The sequence below is a fragment of the Moschus berezovskii genome, chromosome 21 (assembly GCF_049115385.1).
Source record: "Moschus berezovskii isolate FMDL1 chromosome 21, NW_MosBer_1.0, whole genome shotgun sequence".
NCBI classification, from domain to species: Eukaryota; Metazoa; Chordata; class Mammalia; order Artiodactyla; family Moschidae; genus Moschus; species Moschus berezovskii.
In genome coordinates this window covers 44725868-44731944 of record NC_142480.1, presented here as the reverse complement: position 1 = coordinate 44731944, position 6077 = coordinate 44725868, and positions in this window count along the sequence as shown.

The window sequence follows — 6077 nt, the reverse complement described above, 5'->3', positions numbered from 1 at the left end:
GGCAGTCTCTGGATTAAACCTTCTGGTTAATCCTGTTATTTTAAAATGTAAATTATGGGAGTAGGTCTGGTCTTTACAGCCTCCAGACTATTCTTTGGATTCATTAGAGAGTACATAACTCCATTGCTAACACTAGCAAGTGGGTACTCTTTCTACTCCCTTCTGATGTCTATGTCAGAAGCTTTCTCTATCTCCTTTATACTTTAATAAAACTTTATTACACAAAAGCTCTGAGTGATCAAGCCTCGTCTCTGGCCCGGATTGAATTCTTCTCCTCCGGAGGCCAAGAATCCTGGTGTCTTTGTGTGATTCAGCAACAACCTTTCAAAACCCCCAGATGCATACATGTATCTTCTCTTTTTTCGTTCTCCTCTCTCCCATTTAAGTAACCACAGAGCATTGAATAGAGCTCTCTGTGCTGTGCAATAGGTCCTCATTAGTTGTGTATTTTATATATAGTAGTGTACACATGTCAATCACAGTCTCCCAGTTTATCATTTTTAATAATCTTGTATGTGAACAGTGAGGCATGGCTTCATGAAACCACCCTCCTGCCACAGAAAAATGCCAGAAACCACAAAGCCACTCAGGGCCTAGAGAGGTCAGCCCGCTTTACAGCTATGTTTTGTATTCTGATCTTTTCTAGAAAGTAGAAAAGATCGGTTCTCCTGGCAGTAGTTCAGAATTGCCTACCTACATCAGGCTGCTTCACCGCTGACCACTAGAGGACTGCTTACATACTTTATTAAACAATAAAAGTTCATGTGCACAGAATCAGAAATGAAACACAATTCTGAGAGTAGTAAAAACTTTACCAAAAAAAGATGAGAAAAAAAGTTAAATGCAAAATATAAGTCTTGGAACAAGTTAAACTGATCTTATTACTTAGAGAAGACATAGAAAAAGGACCACTTTTAGCTCCTTAGCTAGCTCAGTCGGTAGAGTGCTGAACTCTTAATCCCAGGGTTGAGGGTTTGAGTCCCATGTTGGGTGGTTGTTCTCCCAAACTTTTCAAATTCACTATCAGTTCTCATCCTTCATAATAATTGATCTCAATCCAGAGGATCTTATTTTCGAACAACTCAACATATAACCGACTTCAGTCCAGAGTTTTTTATTTTCACACAATTCAGTGCATTAAAAACTACGGCAACTGAACAAGTTAAAACAGGGAACAATGAAGCTAGTAAACAATTTCATATGATAAATTCACAGTTAAAGATTATCTGTGTAGGAAAATATTTGTTACGGAGTGGTCTATTCCAAGAGCAGCGGAATACCAAAGATTAGGAGACCGAAGACATGAAAGATTAATGAAATTGAAAGGGTTCATAAATATTTCTGAAGTGATCTTTGTCAAAATGTTTGAAACACATAATTTTATTTTATTTTCTTGTAGGACTTCAAAAAATATTTATTGCATGATTGTATAAGTGGACTTAAACTCTAAAATGCTGATATAATTAGGCATAATTTCCATTATAGTGTAACCCCTGTGAGAGCCAGAACCACGTCTGGTTTGTCCTGTCCTGAGTCTTCAACCAGGATCACCAGCTGATGTAACAACTTTCCAGTCCCAGGGGTTCAGCACAACAGTGTGAGACCCTTCTCCATATCATTGTTGTTCAGTCACTAAGTCATTGAAACACATAATTTTAACTTTAGGCTCTCAATACTGAAAATCAGTTCAGAGATCAACTCTAATTCACAGGGTTTATACTATGCATATTTATTTCATATCCTTGAATTCTTCTAAGTAAATCAATTTACTTTATGCCTTTGGGAAGGGATAGTGACTATTATAGGCTGTCAACACCAAAATCAGATTGATTATATTCTTTGCAGCCAAAGATGGAGAAGCTCTATACAGTTAGCAAAAACAAGACCAGCAGCTCACTGTGGCTCAGATCATGAACTCTGTATTGCCAAATTCAAACTTAAATTGAAGAAAGTAGGGAAAACCACTAGACCATTCAGACATGACCTAAATCAAATCCCTTATGATTATACATTGGAAGTGAGAAATAGATTTAAGGGTCTAGATCTAATAGATAGAGTGCCTGATGAACTATGGATGGAGGTTCATGACATTGTACAGGAGAAGGGACCAAGACCATCCCCATGGAAAAGAAATGCAAAAAAGCAAAATGGCTATCTGAGGAGGCCTTACAAATAGCTGTGGAAAGAATAGAAGCGAAAAGCAAAGGAGAAAGGAAAGATATACCCATTTGAATGCAGAGTTCCAAAGAACAGCAAGGAGAGATAAGAAAGCCTTTCTCAGCGATCAATGCAAAGAAATAGAGGAAAACAACAGAATAGGAAAAACAAGAGATCTCTTCAAGAAAATTAGAGATACCAAGGGAATATTTCATGCAAAGATGGGCTCAGCAAAGGACAGAAATGGTATGGACCTAACAGAAGCAGAAGATATTAAGAAGAGGTGGTAAGAATACACAGAAGAACTGTACAAAAAAGATCTTCACAACCAAGATAATCACGATGGCGTGATCACTGACCTAGAGCCAGACATCTTGGAATGTGAAGTCAAGTGGGCCTTAGGAAGCATCACTATGAACAAAGCTAGTGGAGGTGATGAATTCCAGTTGAGCTATTTCAAATCCTGAAAGATGATGCTGTGAAAGTGCTGCACTCAATATGCCAGCAAATTTGGACAACTCGGCAGTGGCCACAGGACTGGAAAAGGTCAGTCTTCATTCCAATCCCAAAGAAAGACAATGCCAAAGAATGCTCAACCTACCACACAATTGCACTCATCTCACATGCTAGTGAAGTCATGCTCAAAATTCTCCAAGCCAGGCTTCAGCAGTATGTGAACTGTGAACTCCCAGATGTTCAAGCGGGTTTTAGAAAAGGCAGAGGCACCAGAGATCAAATTGCTAACATCTGCTGGATCATGGAGAAAGCAAGAGAGTTCCAGAAAAACATCTATTTCTGCTTCATTGACTATGCCAAAGCCTTTGACTGTGTGGATCACAATAAACTGTGGAAAATTCTGAAAGAGATGGGAATCCCAGACCACCTGACCTGCCTCTTGAGAAACCTGTATGCAGGTCAGGAAGCAACAGTCAGAACGGTGCATGGAACAACAGACTGGTTCCAAATAGAAAAAGGAGTACGTCAAGGCTGTATATTGTCACCCTGCTCATTTAACTTCTATGCAGAGTACATCATGAGGAACGCTGGGCTGGAAGAAGCACAAGCTGGAATCAAGATTGCTGGGAGAAATATCAATAACCTCAGATATGCAGATGACACTACCCTCATGGCAGAAAGTGAAGAGGAACTCAAAAGCCTCTTGATGAAAGTGAAAGAGGAGAGTGAAAAGGTTGGCTTGAAGCTCAACATTCAGAAATCAAAGATCATGGCATCTGGTCCCATCACTTCATGGGAAATAGATGGGGAAACAGTGGAAATAGTGTCAGACTTTATTTTTTTGGGCTCCAAAATCACTGCAGATGGTGATTGCAGCCATGAAATTAAAAGTTGCTTACTCCTTGCCAGGAAAGTTATGACCGACCTAGATAGTATATTAAAAAGCAGAGACATTACTTTGCCAACAAAGGTCCGTCTAGTCAAGGCTATGGTTTTTCCCAGTAGTCATGTATGGATGTGAGAGTTGGACTGTGAAGAAGGCTGATCGCCGAAGAATTGATGCTTTTGAACCGTGATGCTGGAGAAGACTCTTGAGAGTCCCTTGGCTTGCAAGGAGATCCAACCAGTCCATTCTAAAGGAGATCAATCCTGGGTGTTCACTGGAAGGAATGACGCTAAAGCTGAAAATCCAATACTTTGGCCACCTCATGCGATGAGTTGATTCACTGGCAAAGACTCTGATTCTGGGAAGGATTGGGGGCAGGAGGAGAAGGGGACAACAGAGAATGAGATGGCTGGATGGCATCACCGACTCGATGGACATGTGTTTGAGTGAACTCCAGGAGTTGGTGATGGACAGGGAGTCCTGGCGTGCTGTGATTCATGGGGTCGCAAAGAGTCGCACACGACCTAGCGACTGAACTGAACCAATAGGCTCTTTAAATCACTGTGAGATTATTTCATTGTTTCAGTGATTAATCAGGGAGCTATTAAGAACAGACACAGGACTTTCTTAATTCTTTTTTTTCCTAAGTTTTTAACCCTAACTGAACATATTTCCAGCAGCAATACTAGAGTCTCAAAGCATATCTCATTCAATATCCTGTGATCAATCATAATGGAAAAGAACATAAGAAAGAATATATATATATATGTATAACTGAATTGCTGTAGAGTAGAAATTAATACATTATAAATCAACTTGGCAAACAGATGGGGAAACAGTAGATGACTTTATTTTGGGGACCTCCAAAATCACTGCAGATGGTGATTGCAGCCATGAAATTAAAAGACGCTTACTCCTCAGAATGAAAGTTATGACCAACCTAGACAGAATATTAAAAAGCAGAGACATTACTCTGTCAACAAAGTCTGTCTAGTCAAGGCTATGGTTTTTCCAGTAGTCATGTATGGATGTGAGAGTTGGACTATAAAGAAAGCTGAGCGCCGAAGAATTGATGCTTTTGAACTGTGGTGCTGGAGAAGACTCTTGAGAGTCCCTCGGACTGCAAGGAGATCCAACCAGTCCATCCTAAAGGAGATCAGTCCTGTGTGTTCATTGGAAGGACTGATGCTAAAGCTGAAACTCCAATACTTTTGCCACCTCATGCAAAGAGTTGACTCACTGGAAAAAACCCTGATGCTGGGAAAGATTGAAGCAGAAGGAGAAGAGGACGACAGAGGATGAGATGGTTGGATGGCATCACCGACTCAATGGATATAGGTTTGGGTGGACTCCAGGAGTTGGTGATGGACAGGGAGGCCTGGCGTACTGCAGTTCATGGGGTCGCAAAGAGTTGGACACGACTGAGGGACTGAACTGAACTGTTAGGTGTGGTATTAAAGTGCATTACTAGTGGGTGTACAACTTGAAAATTTTTACATGTGTAAACACCCATGGAACCACACCAGATTAAGGTCATAGAACATTTCCAGCACCCTGAAGTTCCCTAATGCTCCTTTCTAGTCAATTGCCCCTTCCAACCCAGCTAACTACTATCCAGACTTCTAACGCCATCGTTGAAGTGTATGGTCTTTAATGTCTGGCTTCCTGTGCACATGACTTCCTCTTATATTAAAACAAGTGTTGAGAGACAGATAATACCATGTTTGGCAAGGATGTGGGGAATCAGGTCCTCTCTTAAAGTGTTGTTTGAAACGTAAGTTGATGACTTCGACAAGTTTAAATTTATTTTTTCTTATTTATCCATTAAATTTAAGTTTAGAACCCTACATCTAGGGTCCTAAAAGTGTAAAAACAATGGGCACAAAGATTTAGGTTGAAAGGCATACGTTTCTAACAGTGAAAAAAGTAAAAGCAACAGAACCAAGGTTGGATAAATATGGTCCACTTATACTGCATCACAATTAAAAATGTGAGATGGACACATGTAATTTCAGTAACTTCCTAGGCATATTATGAAGTTAAAAAAGAAGACATAGAACAATATATACAGTCCATTTATGGTAAAGAGAAAAAAACAATTAGAGAGAAAAATGTCCCTGCAAAATGATGGGGAGGAAAATGAGGAAAAATAAAATGTTCTTTAAATTTTGCCCCGTATTTTATGTCTCTGAATTTTTGCATTGTGGAAGACTCAAATAATAAATATTATTTGTATAATTAAAACAAACATTAAAGCAAAAAAATTAACTTTAAAAGATATGGAGAAAGAAGGCAATGAGGGTGCTAGGATACTAAACAACTTTTAATATTTGTACCTTTGTTGGAGGTAGGAACAGATGAGGGACTGAGGTGGGAAAGGGTTCTTTTTCTATCCTCACTTTATTTTTTTTAAAGCTTCAAGCATAGTAACTGATTTTTAAGCCAACGAGGTATATTTCGCAGATAAGTAAAGAATATAGGGCTTCCCTGGTGGCTCAGATGGTAAAGGATCTACCTGTAATACAGGAGACTTCAGTTCAATCCCTGCAAGAGATAGATCCCTTGGAGCACGGAATGG